The following is an 18755-nucleotide window of genomic DNA, read 5'->3' as shown; positions in this document are numbered from 1 at the left end:
AGAGGAAGTTCAATTGTCAGGTGCCACCCTTTGTGCTCCTTCTGCTAATTTTGTGTTAGTAGAAGTTTGGCGAGTGTTGATTCGCGCTTTTCATTTTGCGCTTTTCAGTTCGTTTTTGAGCGGCCGTTCGGAGGAGATAACGTGTTATTTATTATTGGCCTTGGAGTTATTGCTTTGACCAAAGTCCAGTCCAGGAACAGGTGGAGGAGGATTTCTTGGACAAAAAATTGGTTCCTTATTAATCGTGAGCAATTATGTCATATGCCTTTGCTGCGGGAGCTCCAGGAGAATAATCCGGATAATTTTCGGAATTATCTTCAGATGACGGACCCCTGCTTTCACCAACTCTTGGCTTCCACCAACTCTTGGGTGCCGTACCTTCCGAGCCCCATGCCGTGAACGGTGGCTCCCGCGCGCACGTGCAGGAGTGACGTCATCACAGCTCCGGCCACTCACAGTGCCGGAGCCCGCGAACCCGGAAGAAACTCCTGGGAAAGATGTCGGTTGTCTCAGCGATCTGCGGGCGCCGCTGGAAGGCTTCGTTGTTAGGTAAGTATTTCATAATGAGCTAGTATGCGATGCATACTAGCTCATTATGCCTTTGTCTTGCATGTTTTTCTTTTTGAGTTTTTTGAGTTTTCTTTTGAGTTCACAACCTCTTTAACAGACTTACTGGGAGGATCAACAGGTGATAATAAACGGAAAAAAAGGAAAACCAATACAGCCACCACATCAATGAATTAGAATGCTAAAAAAAAAATTACATATTTGCTTTTGCATTTAGTGTCACTTTAATAAAAATATTGCAAAAGAAGAACACAGACAAATCGGCTAAGTATACTTCAAACATAAAGGAAGCAAACTGGCCAAAAAGACTTTGTGATAAGATTACGTCGGAATAGCAGAGGTTGTTCTGCACTAGGTGTACACAGTATCCAGGGAACAGGGCGATTCTATTGTCAGGCTGTTTTAGAACATTTATCACTAATATGGTGTTTTGTAGATAAGGGGTGTCTGATTAGAAGGAACATTAGTTAATATTTAGCACCACAGCAATCTTAATTTTAACACTACAATAAAGATTTAAAATAGTAAAAGATCAGCAGGTGGTTTGAGGCACTGTATTAATAACAACACTCTGGGCTTCCATAACAATTTTTTAAAAGGAAAGAAATTCTGTACATGTAAAGCTTGCTGAAAGGTACAATCTGATTGCACAATCTCCTTTAGATCTACCAATAACTATGTAGTGTAAAGCCTAGTACACACTATCAGTTTGTTTTTTTTTTCATTCAACAATACGGGCAGAACAAAAAAACTGAAGAGCTCGGGAGGAGATCCTGTACTAACTATGTGATGTTGGTACATCGACCCCCCTCGCTGAGCTATTCTGTTCTGACAAGGGGGCTGTCCCCTGTCAGATTACACCAGTCAGCACTCTCAGCCATTGGCTGAGATCGCCGATCGGATCCCGATCGGCAGACCTTTTTTGGTCATGCCCCTTTTGACAGAAGGCGGACTGCTATACACACATCTGGCATCTGGCTGCTATACACACCGGTGAGTGTACGTGTGTATGTGCCTTTAGGCAGGCCATACATTCATCATTTTTTTTGTCCAACCAATGGGTACAAAAAAAAAAAAAGATCCAATTTCCCCATCCACACATGCGTTGTAGATGGGAGAATCCTCACACTATGCTATCAGCCTGTTTTTTAGGAAAATTCTGTAAGGCTGGTTGTACAGAAGTCAATCAGAGGATCAACTTCAGTACCTACAGAGTGCCCTTTGTGGATAGAGTTATAGCTGGTCCCTGCTGAACCAGCCATATTTCGGTCCATGTATGGCTGGTGCATGGGCCTTCCTGATTGAATACAAAATGACTGCATAATGAGGTGCACATATGAAATAGTGAAATGTTACAGTCAGATTGTAATGTGTATGGTGAACTTAAAGGAATAAAAGGGAAAAGTAAATACAGTGGAACCTCGGATTACGAGCATAATCCTTTCCAGGAGTATGCTCATAATCCAAAGTACTCGCATATCAAACCGAGTTTTCCCATTGAAATCAATGGAAACGAAAATAATTAGTTCCGCATTGACTTCAATGGGATGCAATACCACATGCGGTCAGAGGCGGGGCGGCGCTGGAGAGCCTTGGAAACGGTCGAAAAGGCCTGAATACACTTCCGCTGACCTCGGAAAGGCTTCCTACCCGAGATTTGCCAAGGTCAACCATGCTGTATTCGGGTCTTTCCGTGCATTTCCAAACGTGACTTCCCCCCCCACCTCACCGCACCCCCACCTCAGGCCAAAAGCGGTACTGCACACCGTTTTGGCCTGAATCGTGCTTGTTTTGCAAGACAACACTCACAAACCGAGTTACGATTTTTAAAAATACAGTGCTCGTATTGCTAAACGCTCATTAACAGCGTTACTCACGATCCGAGGTTCCACTGTACATTGCATGTAGAGCTGTAAAGAATTCAGCCATTCCCCAAATCTTTATTATGGCTTCTTTGTCAAATTTTATTTAACGAATGCTCTGAAAAACTCATGGGTTACCTTTGCATGTTTCATAAGCAACACAAACATTTCACCAGCCTTCTTGGCTTCCACTTGCAGCACTATTGCTGTGGCCTTACAGGCTTCAGGCCCTTGATTGTATCCTTCAGACAATATTTACAAACTCGTCTCCATGTGCACACATGCACTGCCTCACTGCACTGGTTATAACTCCTGGGTAGAGCCCTCCTGACTCCTAGGTGGAGGCCTCCTCTACTTCCAGGGTGGAGCTCTGGATTACTGGCAGCACTGATACTAAAAAAAGCTCTACCCAATCAAGATGCTGGATGTCAATAATCTGTAGACACAGGGTTGGAGGCTTCATCCTACCCAATACTCTACAAAGCCTCCAAAGTCCAGGACCCATTCGGTACTTACTATTTCTGGAAAGTTAAAACAAATGAAAATCCAGCCTTCAAATAGAACAAGTATCCTGAAGGCCCTCAATTTGCATAGAAACATAGAAAAGTGACGGCAGAAAAAGACAGGAGTAGTCCATCAAGTCTGCTCATAATTTTTTTTTTTTTTTTTAAGTTAATTGTCTGACTTTAGACCTGGACGGCCCCAACTCCTCTTCATACCGTGACTATCTACAGCAGGGATATGCAATTAGCGGATCTCCAGCTGTCACAGAACTACAAGTCCCATGAGGCATAGCAAGACTGACAGCCACAAGCATGACACCCAGAGCCAGAGGCATGATGGGACTTGTAGTTTTGCAACAGCTGGAGGTCCACTAATTGCATATCCCTGATCTACAGTATATACCCAATATTCGTACACATAAAACACACACTACATTAAAAAGTAAATAATATACTGATAAATAAAATTTACAAAACTTACCCTACATTCACAATCTGTAAAACACGATCTGGTAAGCTTGGCAGGGTTGAGATGAGATCACTGTCCTGTTGTAAAAAAAAAATACATATATCATCTTGACGTGAAATGCTAACTGTATCAGTAAGTCAGAAGCCTTTGAAAAAATGAGAGGTAGTCTTGGAAAAACCAAATCACAATCTCATAAACTTTGAGCCCTAAATTATCTGTAGAGGAACCAGCCAGTTCACTCAAACTCTGTACATCGGGGGGGGGGGGGGGGGTCCACTTAGCTGTATACTCAGATGCACAAACAGCCAATAATATAAAGACTACTCCACAGATATTGGAAATAATATGACTGCATCATCCCTGGGGAGGCGTCTCAGGAAAGGATGTAGATGTCAAGTCTGGATGATGCCAGAATAAAGAAGGAGTTGGCTTTCTTGGGAGTAAAAAAAAAAAGAATTACAGGAAGAGTACTGTTATCTCTTTAAGAAGTAACCAATATCTTTAGGTCTGACTTTTACACATTGGTCAGTATGTCTGGGCAAAAGAAATAAATACATAACTATTCAGTACATCTCAGCAATACATAGGCATTTCACCATTTTCTATTTTTATGGTTCAATATGTTTTTATTGTTCTAACACCTATTTAAACAGAAACAGAAAGAAGCAAGAACATGGCCAGTTGCCTGACATCAGGCGTCCTGGTCTACAAATTGAGTTACACATATAACAAATATAGTGCATTCTATTGCTTGTGCCCAGGTAACTTGAAATGATATCTTTAAGGTAAAGTTTCAAACGAATGTCTGACCTTCAACTAAGTGCCATTTCTCTCGGTCTGGACGCCCCTTTGGGAACCCGCTGCGTCCAGAAGCCGAGGAGATCCATGTATCTAGACTAGAACAATAATGATTGTCAGAACCATAGTGGTAAGGTATTTCCAAATCTCTTGAGTGATGAAGGGACTCATATTGGGAGATCAGAATACATGTGATTTGTAGTGTGGCCAAGAATGGACGAAAAGAACAAGTTAGGGAAAGTTGGAAGCGCTAGCAGAGAAGAGGAAGGGGCTAAGGAGGGGAAAGGCTGTAGGGGTACAGGATGGGTTGGGGAACGGAGGGGGGATGGAGAGACAGCGAGCCTCTACCTACTGTGGGTTTTACAAGCCAGGTATAGGGATGTAATAATAGGATCATTTGGTCTCTCAGGCCGTATTCGTCACCATTTTGTATTTTTAAAAATGCTGCAAGTACAGAAAAATACCTATTCGCCTGCTGGAAATCCATGATCTACTATCTTTCTGCTTGAGCTAGCAATTCGGTGGGGCTGGCTTACGAAAAGCAAATAGATTGGGTACTTTGGAAGTGCAGTTGCACTCATTTTCCCCAGAACTTAGTAAATGTCTCCAGAGCCTCTCCCACCCTTTGGAACTCTCTACCTCAATCTGTCTGGTTATTCCCTACTCTGGCTGCCTTTAACTGCTTGCCGACCAGCGCACGACGATATATGTCAGCACAATGGCACGGCTGCGCAAATGAGCGTACAGGTATGTCCCCTTTAAGAAGGGGCATTGTGGGTGCGCGCGCCCGCCGCGTGCTCTCGATGTCCGCCGGTGTCCCGACGATCGTGTCACGGAGCGGCAGAACGGGGATATGCTAAACAAGGCATTTCCCCGTTCTGCCTAGTGACAAAGACAGAGATCTACTGCTCCCTGTCATTGGGAGCAGTGATCGCCGTCATATCCTAGGTAGTCCACCCCCCCCCCACAGTTAGATTCACTCCCTAGGACACACTTAACCCCTTGATCGCTCCCTAATGTTTAACCCCTTCTCTGCCAATGTCTATAACTTTTGCGCAAACTAATCAATATACGCTTATTGCAATTTTTTTTTACCAAAAATATGTAGAAGAATACATATCTGCCTAAACTGAGGAAAAAATTAGTTTTTTATATATTTTTTGGGATATTTATTATAGCAAAAAGTAAAAAATATTGCTTTTTTTTCAAAAATGTCGCCTTTTTTTGTTTATAGCGCAAAAAATAAAAACCACATAGGTGATCAAATACCAGCAAAAGAAAGCTCTATTTGTGGGAAAAAAGGGACGTCAATTTTGTTTGGGCGCAATGTCGCACGACCGCGCAATTGTCAGTTAAAGCGACGCAGTGCTGAATCGCAAAAAGTGCTCTGGTCAGGAAGGCGGTAAATTCGTCCGGGGCTGAAGTGGTTAAGCGAACCCTGAAAACTTATCTCTTCAGGGAAGCCTATCACGCCTCCATCTAATCTTATCACTTCCATCAGATCATTCCCCACAGTTACAACCTTTTGTACCACCTGTCCCACCCTATTAGATTGTAAGCTCTTTTGAGCAGGGCCCTCGTAGCCTCCCTGACGGTTTTCCCGAGTGTGGCTCGGGGTTAAAATTCAGTCCCATTAGCGGTAACCCTGAGCCACACTCGGGATTACATCGCAGGATCCTGGTGTGGCTTTACTTACCTTGTCCATGGGATCCTGCGATGTCCCCCGCTGTGTCTGCGGGCTCTGTCCTCCTCCGAAGCCTCTCTGTGCCAGGCTCCGTTCCCTGTGAGCGGCGCGACGCACGGGGCGGAGCCTGGCGGCAAATTCAAAAAAGTGTAAAATCATAACACATACAGTACTGTAATCTTACAGATTACAGTACTGTATGAAATTATTTCACATCCCTTTTGTCCCCAGTGCTTTGTCCAATGCCCTGCATGCAGTTTTATGTTATATATACTGTTCTTTCTGCCTGGAAACTGGAGATTGTCTATAGCAACCAGAAAGTGTCCCTTTACATCAAAAGTGGCTTTAGACCAGCTAGAAAACAGCGATAGTAAATTAGAACACTTGCAGAATTGAGCGATAGTGAATCGTGGGGAAATTTATTTTATTATTAATTTTTTTTTTTTTTAATTATTTATTTTTATTTATTATATTATAATTTATGTTTTTGTGTTTCAAACTTTATCATACCCGGGATATCTACTAGACTCTTGTTTGGACAGATTTAAGTGTGTTATTGTTAAGAATTACAGACCTACAATATAAAACGCCAAATTTCCATGCAAAATAATTGTACCGCTTTCAGCACCTAAAATTCGAAATAATCATACCGCCAGGGAGGTTAACACTCTTGAATTTTATTGTATTGTAACTGTACTGTCTCCCTTTTATATTGTAAAGTTCTGTGTAAACTGTTGGCGCTATATAAATCCTGTATAATAATAAAGTGTGGTGAAGCTCTGCTGATTTCCATTAGCCAATCATGTGCAAGCAAAAGTGTTTGTTTTTTTTTTCTTGCACCTGATTGGGTATTCTTTACAAAGTTTCACCGCATTCACTAAGCTCTGGGGAAAATTATTGCAACTGCACCTGCAAAGTGCACAGTCTATTTGCCTTTAGTAAATCAACCTCAGTGGTTCTAACGCACTGAAAGTAGAACTAAAGACAAAGCTTTTTTTTTTTTTTTCCTTATGTTTTGGATAGAGTGGAAAGGGATAGAACTGCTATCAGGTTTTTATTGCTGTCTGTAGCCTATGTTAGGGAGATTCACCCTCTCTAAAAGTCCTGTTTACTATTATCACCAACAGTGAATGTTAAAGGGTAACTCAACTTTCATGGGGAAAAAAAATAGCAAATAAAAAAAAAACATAATATAGCATATACAATTAGATTGCGACACAAGTCATATTGTAATTGAATGTTATTAACCACTTAAGAACCGGAAGGATTTCCCCCCTTTATGACCAGGCCTTTTTTTGCAATACGGCACTGCGTCACTTTAACTGCCACATTGTACACAAACAAAATTTATATACTTTTTTTTTTTTTTTTTTACACATTTTTTATTTATTTATTCAAAGGGAGAGGTCCATGGACCCAGAATACATTTACAAACATATGTTCAGCATAAGTCAAAATAAAGATAAATGTTGTACCAGTATGTGGCAATCTGTCAGACATCACAGAGGAGTACAATGTCTAGTTAAATAAGCCATATAGACAATTTATATCCTTTTTTCCCACAATTAGAGCTTTCTTTTGGTGGTATTTGATCACCTCTGTGTTTTTTATTTTTTGCGCTATAAACAAAAAAAGAGCAAACATTTTGAAAAAACCCAATATTTTTTACTTTTTGCTATAATATATATCCCCCAAAAAATTAAAAACAACAAATTTCAGTTTAGGCCAACATGTTTTCTTCTACATATTTTTGATTAAAAAAAAAAAAACAATAAGCATATATTGATTGGTTTGCGCAAAAGTTATAGCGTCTACAAAATAGGATATATATATTTATGGCATTTTTATTATTATTTTTTTTTACTAGTAATGGCGGTGATCAGCGATTTTTAGGGGCACTGCGACATTGCAGCAGACAGATCGGACACTTTTGACCCTTTTTTTGGGACCAGTGACATTATTACAGTGATCAGTGCTAAAAATATCCACTGATTACCGTATAAATGGCACTGGCAGGGAAGGGGTTAAAACTAGGGGGCGATCAAGGAGTTAAGTGTTCCCTAGGGAGGTGTTTCTAACTGTGAGGGGAGTGTACTGACTGGGAGTAGAGAGAGATCGCTGTTCCTGATCACAAGAAACAGCAGATTTCTCTCTAGTTCCCTGACAGAACAGGGATCTATCTGTTTACATTGACAGATCCCCGTTCTGGCTCTCTGAGGAGCGAGCATGGGTCACCGGCGGACATTGCGGCCGCCGGCCATGCGCACTGGAGTCGACACGCGGTTGCCCCCTAGAGCTCTTAAAGCAGCCAACGTACACCTACGGCGATTCGCGCAGCCGTGCCAACCTGCCGCAGTATAATGATGGCGGCTGGTCAGCAAGCAGTTAAAATTGCCTTTCCTTTTCAATCTGCAGCTCTGTCATTTTCTGCAAAATGCAATACAATATGGCTACCTAAAGTGTTCGGTACACTGAAGGCCCCCCCGATATGTAATTTCCTGCTTGTCTGATTGGCTCACTGATTTTTCCTTGAAATCCACAATATAAGTCCTATATCAGGCATCCCTGCAACAAAAATGACATCAAAAAGGGATGCAGACCCTGCAGTTTTCCTCATGAGAGCCCTGCAGGTGCAGCAGCTGATTGATAATTATAGACAAACACACAGGGATTTCTTCAGAATAACAAAAGGTAGGAAAGGTAGGAATTTGCAACAAAGTTTGGTAAAACCCTTGCAATGTACATAGATCACCCAGAGGGGAATGTTTTTTTCTCTACAAAAGTGGAGTAACTCTTTAAAGAATGCCAAATTTTGGGTTCTCACTGGAAAAGGGAAATCTTTCATTGGGGACACTAGTTCTGGTGACCCTGGCGTCAACCAGGGTTTCCATCACTTTGACTGGATTTATTCTCACTTCCTCTTTAGGCTATGGACAAGAAATAAAGGAATCTTCCCAATGGGACACAGATGGCAAAAAAAACCCAAAAACTGACAGGGTTTATAACTCATCCAAAACGAAAAAAAAAGTTTTGCCTTCAATTCTATTGAAATGCCAAGAAATTTTGTCAGCCCTGCCCAGTTCCCTTCACATTGACTACAGACAATCTCTCCCTATTCTCATAACATAAGGAGGGGGGGGGGGGGTGACCGATAATACTGATTGGGATTTCAGGACAGCAGAGGCGCTGTGTTTTCAACTCACTACAGAAAGTTAACAGCTGGGTGCATTTCTGGCAGGATCAACAGGAATTTTCTGTACAGTACTTTCGTTTTTTTTTCCTAGATACAATTGTGTTTATAAGTTTACATACCCTGGCAGGATTTATGATTTCTTGCCCATTTTTTAGAGAATATAAATGATAACACAAAAACTTTTCTTTCACTCATGGTTAGTGTTTGGCTGAATCCATTTATTATCAATCAACTGTGTTTACTCTTTTTAAATAATAATGGCAACAGAAACTACCCAAATGACCCTGATTAAAAGTTTACATACCCCAGTTCATAATACCATGTATTGCCCCCTTTAATATCACTGACAGCTTGAAATCTTTTGTGGATGAGGCTTTTTATCTTCTCAGATAGTAAAGCTGCCCATTCCTCTTGGCAAAAAGCCTCCAGTTCCTGTAAATTCTTGGGCTGTCTTGCATGAACTGCACGTTTGAGATCTCCCCAATGGAGTGGCTCAATAATATTGAGGTCAGGAGACTGAGATGGCCACTCCAGAACCTTCACTTTATTCTGCTGTAGCCAATGACAGGTCAATTTGGCCTTGTGTTTTGGATCATTGTCATGTTGGAATGTCCAAGTACGTCCCATGCGCAGCTTCCTGGCTGATGAATGCAAATGTTCCTCCAGTATTTTTTGATAACATACTGCATTCATCTTGCCATCAATTTTGACCAAATTTCCTGTGCCTTTGTAGCGCACACATCCCCAAAACATCAGCGATCCACCTCCGTGTTTCACAGTAGGAATGGTGTACCTTCCATCATAGGCCTTGTTGATTCCTCTTCAAATGTAGAGTTTATGGTTGGGGCCAAAAAGCTCAATTTTGGTCTCATCACTCCAAATGACTTTGTGCCAGAAGGTTTAAGGCTTGTCTCTGTGCTGTTTGGCGTATTGTAAGTGGGATACTTTGTGGCATTTGTAGTAATGGCTTTCTTCTGGCGACTTGACCATGCAGTCCATCTTTCTTCAAGTGCCTCCTTATTGTGCATCTTGAAACAGCCACACCACATGTTTTCAGAGAGTCTTGTATTTAACCTGAAGTTATTTGTGGGTTTTTCTTTGCATCCCAAACAATTTTCCTGGCAGTTTTGGCTGAAATTTTAGTTGGTCTACCTGACCATGGTTTGGTTTCAACAGAACCCCTCATTTTCCACTTCTTGATTAGAGTTTGAACACTGCTGATTGGCATTCTCAATTCCTTGGATATCTTTTTATATCCCTTTCCTGTTTTATACAGTTCAACTACCTTTTCCCGCAGATCCTTTGACAATTCTTTTGCTTTCCCCATGACTCAGAATCCAGAAACGTCAGTGCAGCACTGGATGGAAGAGGCAAGGGTCTGTCAGAAGTCCAGAAACTCATTGACCTTTTATACACACATACTAATTACAAGCAAACAGATCACAGGTAAGGATTGTTACCTTTAATAGCCATTCAAACCCCTTTGTGTCAACTTGTGTGCATGTTATTAGGCCAAAATCACCAGGGTATGTAAACTTTTGAGTAGTTTGGGTAGTTTCTGTTGTCATTATGATTTAAAAAGAGTAAACACAGTTGATTGATAATAAATGGCTTCAGCCAAACATTAACCATGGGTGAAAGAATAGTTTTTGTGTTATTATTCATATTCTCTGAAAAATGGCCAAGAAATCATAAATTCTACCAGGGTATGTAAACTTATGAGCACAACTGTATATATTTTATAATGAAAAAACACATTTTAGGCAGGGTAAGCTTTAAGCAGTTAGTGGTATTGATTCAGTTTGCACATCTATCTGCAATTATACATTGAGTACTCAAAATACTGCTGCAATTATAAGAGAGGAAGGAATGCAAATTCCACAGTATAATTCACAGTGAACAAACTCCAAACCAGTAGGAACAATGTAGAATGTGCCAGAGTATACTAAATAAAAAGACATAATTCAGTCTACTGGCACCCTTTCTTTCTCCTGGCATTACCTGGTTCATAGAGCAGACACTAAGTCTTCTGTGGTATGCAGATCTTAGTACATATAGTCAAGTAAAAACTTGAAAAATACTATTGAATACTACGTACGGTTATCTGCTACCCTTCTGGAATCTTGGTTGAGGCGATCAAAGTATAATTCAAACTTTCAATAAGCTTGTAGGAATAACAGCAGTACTAACACAATACAAATCTTAGGAGAAAATCTTGTCATTTTATTTCTTCCGCTCCTGGTTGTCTTCTTGACTGTTCCTTTTTTTCTACAAGAATTCTGGATGACAGTTGGGTCTCTTGGTTCAGTTTTTGAATGAACCGTAGACAAGTGCGACCAATGATGGTCATTAGCTGGTCATACACTAGTAGAAAGTTGTAAGAAAAGTTTTGTTTTAACAACGTTCATTCAATTTTCCATTCATTAGTGGGTTCAAACTGACGTTTGTTTTCAACAGTAGCGCCAAGAAAATTGAAAGGAGTAGAATGGAAAATTTTATTTAAACAAACAAATTTTGAATAGTTTTCATTTGGGAAATAACATTCATTCAAAAATTAAACATTAAAAGCAAAGGATATTTTGAAGTTATTTCGAACGATATTCGTAAAGTCATCATAAAATTTCATACAAATGTTTTCGTACGAATATTCGTAGGAACATTCCTTCAAAATTTCTATATCTAGGGCCAGCCATTCTCTAGTGACTGCAGGGGCCCATAGGCTCCCTCTACTTTCCCTTCTCTGACATTACACTGCTCATCTTTCATACTTTGTACACACTTGACAGTTACCAAAAAGTGACATTATGGCTTACACTGTACCAATCCGAAACTCATATAAGCTTTAAAGAACAAGTTTACAAATTGCTTAAACCCCAAGCCCTCCAAACTTGCATAAGATGACCTCCCCTCCTTCCCAATGTTCTTAAAGTTAAACTATAGGCCAAACTTTTTTTATTTTTATTTTGGATACAGAAACGGAGCATCTTAACCCGTCAGTTTATTTTTTGCCATCTGTGTCCCATTGGGTAGATTTCCCTTCACTTCCTGTCCCATAGCCAAAACAGGTAACTCAGAGGAAATCCCTGAAGATTAGGGGAATCCTTTGCTATTACTTTTCTGAGGACAACCCAAAATTTGGGAATTTCTATTACTTTCAATTTCAATGATAATGGTAAACAGGACAAATAGAGAGGGTGGATCTCCCAAATGGGGCACAGAGAGCAATAAAAAATGGACACGGCTTCTAATCCATCTACATTCTGTCCAAAATGTAAAAAAAATGTTATGCCTTTAGTTGTACTTTAAAGGCTACTACATACAGGTGTATTGGGGCATAGAATATAAAATTTGGCCGTATTTTGATGCCCAGGAGCCCTGGGTAATGTATACCCCAACCTGTACAAGTATATTACAGGATACAGCTGTACACAAGTATACACAGCTTCGTGTATAAACATGCTTAGGTGTATACAATTACGCCTCCGGAAGCAGACAGTCTGTGCAGTGTAGATCTGTACACGTTTACACTGTGTACATGCACATACAGTTGCATACAGCAATATTCTGTAACTTATTGGTACAGGTGGCTGTAAGCATTACCTGTGGCACTCAGGCTCTGAAATATGACCTTATTTTATATCATATGCCCCAATACACCCATGTCCATAAGCCCTGAAAAAAAAAAACCCATAGGAAGAGAGTTACAATACAAATGTCCTAGGAAGTCATAGGGAGTGGGTCAGAAAATGAGGTTAAAGTAGGGTTGGCCTTCAAACTGTACCTATCAGAGACACGACAGTGCAAGATACACAATAACCAGTGGGACTGTCTCAGGTTTTGTGTCCTTCGTGTCCCTGTCTTATGATTGGTTGGGGCAACTTCCTCTCCTCTTTGCACAAATTCATAATTAATTATTTTTCATAATTAAAGAATGAATAATTCATGATTGTCATACTATAGTACCAATGATAAGCAATTCTCAGGCCCCTTGGCCCAATGCTAAAGTTCCACCAAAGTTATGTAAGTCCATGCACCTGGGACCTATGCCTGCAGTACAATATTTCCTTTTGATAACTAGCACCAGGGCCTCCAGCACTGAATGTATATTCATGCTGTCTGCTGGGAGATCTATTGTAGCTGGGTTAGATCTATGGTTGCTGGCAGCAGAACTATTGTTGTTGGGGGATCTATTGTTGCTGGCGGGGATCTATTGTAGCTGGGTTAGATCTATGGTTGCTGGGAGGATCTATTGTAGCTGGGTTAGATCTATGGTTGCTGGCAGCAGAACTATTGTTGCTGGGGGATCTATTGTTGCTGCCATTCTTGTTATTAATAAACTCTATACAAATTACTTAGCATCACAAATAATACTTGGTTCTGTGGTACTGGGGGGGTGGTAAGAGGGTGAAGACAAGATGAAAGATGGAAGAGACAGTGAATGGAGATGGGTAGGGCGCAATGGCAAGGTGACTTCGGGAGGGCGGGGGGGGGGGGGGGGGAGTGCCTGCACCTAATCTTTGAGGAAAAAAAGCCCTGACTAGCAGTACTGTTCCCGGTGAAATGTGCCTGTTTTGTGCACTACCTATTGACTCTTCTTTCTCTGTTGTCTATAAATTGTGTAAGCTGTCATTATCCACTAAGAGCTGGTGACATCTTTTTGGCTTGGGGCAAAGACTGGTATAGGTGATGATAACCGTTTTACACAGAATATGTTTGATCAGTGGTGTTTTCGTTTTTCTTTTTAAGATCCACATCAAAGTGCACACAAATGAGGATAAACCTCCTGGGGTTTAAATGTCATCCTTTATCACTCAAGTCTTAATACACAAACTAGGTTATATACAAAAATATAATTTTATTTCTCCAACATCAATATTTAAAATTTAGAACCATTCATCTAATGCATCATAAATGTTTAAAAACCATTGACATATCATAAACAATCTATATTATACAATAATTATCTCTTGATTTTTTATTCAGATGGAGGATATCAAATTAGTCTACGTGTTTCATGGGATTTATTTCATCAGAACTATGTTGTCATCACCGGAATGCATAATTTATCTCTAAAGCCAGGCAGCACTGCTTTGATGGCTACACTTAACATAATCTAGGATACGACACACATGATAGGATCAGTAACCTTCCCCAGTTTTATATGTATCCAGATGGTGTTGTAGTGGTTAGCACCTAGCAGCAAAAGGGTTGTCGGTTCGTATCCCAGCCACAACACACACTACCTGCCTGGAGTTTGCATGTTCTCCCTGTGCCTGCGTGGGTTTCCTACCACACTCCAAAGTCATGTTGGTAGGTTAAATGGATCCTATCTAAATTGGCCCTAGTATGTGTTTGTATGAATGTGAGTTAGGGACCTTACATTGTAAGCTCCTTGAGGGCAGAGACTGAAGTGAATGTACAGAACATTGTATATGTAAAGCGCTGTGTAAATTGGCGGCACTATATAAAGTACCTGAAATAAATAAATGACAAAATCATGCCAAAAGGCAGAGCAGCCAGGCATCACACAAAAGACTTCTTAACGTTATGTGAAAATGGCATCCACCTCTCTCCCAAGGTTGGACATGCACCATGCCTGGTTGGTGGGTAACAGGGACGTGCAGTCCCTGTTAACAAAATAAATATAAAAAAAAAAATGACAAAGAAAAAAAAAAGATCAAGGGTCGTAGTTAGGCGACAAGGGGTAGGTAGCCAAAGTCCTACCCACCACTGGTCAAAATGTGGGGCTCCTATGACCTACGGTTCCGGAGATATGGGGCTCCTTGTGCAGTCTGTCAGAAGCTACATACAAAGCGGCCAGTGTAAATACAAGCTGGCACACTCTGTTTGCAGCAGACTGAGAGGATGAGCTCACAGTGTCTCTGACTTCTTGTTATGCCGCGTACACATGAGCGGACTTTTCGACCGGACTGGTCCGACGGACCGAGTCCGGTGGACAATTCGACCGTGTGTAGGCTTCATCAGACCTGCAGCGGACTTTTTCGGTCGAAAATCTGACAGACTTTAGATTTGGAACATGTTTCAAATCTTTACGGCGGAACTCCGCCGGACCCAGTTCCTATCGAAAAGTCCGCTCCTCTGTATGCTAGTCCGACGGACGAAAACCGACGCTAGGGCAGCTACTGGCTACTGGCTATCAACTTCTTTATTTTAGTCCGGTCGTACGTCATCACGTACAAATCCGTCGGACTTTGGTGTGATCGTGTGTAGGCAAGTCCGTTTGTTCGGAAAGTCCGTCGGAAGTCCGCCGAAAGTCCGTCGGATAGACCGTCGGACCAGTCCGGTCGAAAAGTCTGCTCGTGTGTACGCGGCATAAGAGACACTGAACTCAATGGATACCTTGGAGCCTTGGACTTATGGTACCAATGGCCCCAGCTGTCCAATAAAAATGCTGTAGTGGAGGCTCTTCTCCCAGTGCCGTGTTATAGAAGGGAGCATGTGTCTAAAAGACACATGCTCCCTTCCAGCCCAACCCTCTTAACCACAAGGAAACTTTGTAGTTAAGTCTTAACTTTGGTCGACCATGGCAAGGCCTGTTCTGAGTGGAACCTGTCCTGTTAAACCGCTGTATGGTCTTGGCCACCGTGATGCAGCTTAGTTTCAAGGTCTTGGCAATCATCTTATAGCCTAGGCCATCTTTATGTAGAGCAACAATTCTTTTTTTCAGATCTTCAGAGAGTTCTTTGCCATGAGGTGCCATGTTGAACTTCCAGTGACCAGTATGAGCGAATGAGAGCGATAACACCCAATTTAACCCACCTGCTCCCCATTCACACCTGAGACACTAACGGGTCACATGACACTGGGGAGGGAAAATGGCTAATTGGACCCATTTTGGACATTTTCACTTAGGGGTGTACTCACTTTTGTTGCCAGCGGTTTAGACATTAATGGCTGTGTGTTGAGTTATTTTGAGGGGACAGCAAATTCACACTGTTATACAAGCTGTACACTACCTATTAGTGTCATTTCTTCAGTGTTTTAGAATAAAATATTTACAAACATGTGAGGGGTGTACTCACTTTTGTGAGATACTGTATGTCAAATCAAGGGTTTCCGAATTAGAGTTCCCTCACAGGACCACACTGACATTGCAGGACATATGCATTGGATTGTGCCTTTAGATTCTGGCACTGGCAACCTTTAAGGTGGACTGATCTCTTATGCCGCGTACACACGAGTGGAATTTCCGACAGAAAGAGTTCAATGGGAGCTTCCCATCGTATATTCCGACCATGTGTATGCCCCATCTGACTTTTTCCGTCGAAAATTCAGACGGACTTAGATAGAGAACATGTTCTATATTTTTCCGACGGAACAAATTACTATCGAAAAAAACGCTATTCTGTATGCTGTTCCGACGCACCAAAAATGATGCATGCTCTGAAGCAAGTACGAGACGGAAGCTACTTGCTATTGAACTTTCCTTTTCTAGTCCCGTCGTAAGTGTTGTACATCACCGTGTTCTGGACAGTCGGAATTTGATGTGACCGTGTGTATGCAAGACAGCTTGAGCAAAATTCCGTTGGAACTCCGTCAGAAAAACCTTCAGAGTTTATGCCGACGGCAAAACCGGTCGTGTGTACAGGGCATTTCTGTGCCTTTAGATTTCTGGCACCTGACATCACTAGTGAGCAAAAGCAGTGCAGGACAAGTTGAGCAGCTCTGGAGATATAGAACATAGGATTGGAAGGGAACTCATTGCCACTAAATACAAATATATGCAAATGTGTATGTATTCTTCCAGTGAATGCCAATGCAATTATATTGTTCCAACCAAATTAAATATTTGTGCAGCAAAACAAGAACAGGTATTCTTATGTACTTTTCTGTTTATTCTTATAGCTATAACGACATACCCTTCAGCTGCAGACCAGAACATTCTTTAACAGTTCCTCCAGAGTAAAGAGTTTGGAAAAGACTCTACTAAAGTATAATGCATTTTTATAAAGAGAAATAGATAACTATGAATACCATTAGGTCAGGTCTATTGTAGTTATTTCCCAAAAAAATATTTAATCTGATATTTGCTCAACAAGCATATACACTCACCGGCCACTTTATTAGGTACACCTGTTCAATTGCTTGGTAACACAAGTTGCTAATCAGCCAATCACATGGCAGCAACTCAATGCATTTAGGCATCTAGACGTGGTGAAGATGACTTGCTGAATTTTCAAGCTGAGCATCAGAATGGGGAAGAAAGGAGATTTAGGTGACTTCGAACGTGGCATGGTTGTTGGTGCCAGAAAGGGCTAGTCTGAGTATTTAAAAAAACTGCTCATCTACTGGGATTTTCATGCACAACCATCTCTCGAGTTCACAGAGAATGGTCCGAAAAAGAGAAAATATCCAGTGAGCGGCAGTTGTGTGGACAAAAATGCCTTATTGATGTCAGAGGTTAGAGGAGGATGGGCTGACTGGTTTGAGAGAAGAGAAAGGCAACAGTAACTCAAATAACCACTCATTATGACCAAAGTATGCAGAACACTATCTGCACAACACATGGAACCTTGCAGTAGATTCGCTACAGCAGCAGAAGACCACACTGGGTGCCACTTCTGTCAGCTAAGAACAGGAGGCTGAGACTACAATTCACACAGGCTCACCAAAATTGGACAATAGAAGATTGGAAAAATGTTGCCTGGTCTGATGAGTCTCGATTTCAGCTGCGACAGTCAGATGGTAGGGTCAGAATTTGGCGTAAACATGAAAGCATGGATCCATCCTGCCTTGTATCAACGGTTTAGACTGGTGGTGGTGGTGTAATGGTGTGGGGGATATTTTCTCGGGGATATTATCATCGTTTAATTGCCATGGCCTACCAGAGTATTGTTTTTGACCATGTCCATCCCTTTATGACTACAGTGTACACATCTCTTCTGTCTCAATCTTATTTTATTAAGGTTTTCTGATATAAAACACAGGGCTTAAGTTTACAAAGAAATTCCATTGTAACAAACCAATACATAAATTCATAGCACGATGTAAATCTATTGCAGACCAAGAGTGTACTTTTCCCCCCCAATTTTTTTTTTGCCTCAATGTTTAATAAGATCGGGTAGTAAAATCAAAAATTGGATAATCATATATTTCACAACTGCGTTGGGGGACACATCTATGTACACATTATTCACATTACGTTTACTTACTGGAACGTTAAAAGGAAAAAAAGAATAAATAAATAGATAAAAAGGGAGAAAAAAAAGGGGGGGAGGGAATATGCAAGTAAAAAAAAAAAGAAAACAGAGAAAGAGATAGAGGTCTAAAGAGGGGAGTGGAAAGTAAAGGGGCTGTGAAGAATAACAGGGACACTCCATCAGGGAGTGTCCACTTTAGCCCAGGTCAAAATTTCTGATGAATTTCGGAACTTCGACCAGGCAGTCCAAGTACAAAGTGGTCCAAGTGGTTGGAATTTTGACCAGGCAGTCCAAGTACAAGAAAACTGCTGTTCTTTTTCCATTTACTGTGCCAACAGCCCTTCCAAATCTCTAATAGAGTCTAGTTCAATTGTCCATTCCCCAAGAGAAGGAACAGAAGTTAGTTTCCAGTTACTGATACCTTTGTGGTCTAACAATCTCTTACCTACTAACTTATTGGTCATTCAATAGCAGAAAGAGTTTTTATTCGCAAGTAAAAATACTTGTTGACTGTGCAT

General features: G+C 41.1%; 1 protein-coding gene across 2 annotated transcripts in view; it reads right to left on the bottom strand.

Annotated features, from left to right (window-relative positions):
- GHR (growth hormone receptor) overlaps positions 1 to 18755 on the bottom strand; it is a 566569-nt gene that overhangs the window by 265041 nt on the left and 282773 nt on the right. The window contains exon 4 of one of the 2 annotated variants that reach the window (XM_073621808.1): positions 3414 to 3478. The gene's annotated coding sequence lies outside the window, so the exon portion shown is untranslated. The remainder of the gene's footprint in view (positions 1 to 3413; positions 3479 to 18755) is intronic. The other variant, XM_073621818.1, reaches the window with a different exon arrangement.

Source organism: Aquarana catesbeiana, linkage group LG01, assembly GCF_042186555.1.
Source record: "Aquarana catesbeiana isolate 2022-GZ linkage group LG01, ASM4218655v1, whole genome shotgun sequence".
In the NCBI taxonomy this organism is placed as follows: domain Eukaryota; kingdom Metazoa; phylum Chordata; class Amphibia; order Anura; family Ranidae; genus Aquarana; species Aquarana catesbeiana.
The sequence above is the reverse complement of the archived record's forward strand: the minus strand, read 5'-3'. Positions and strand labels throughout refer to the sequence as shown.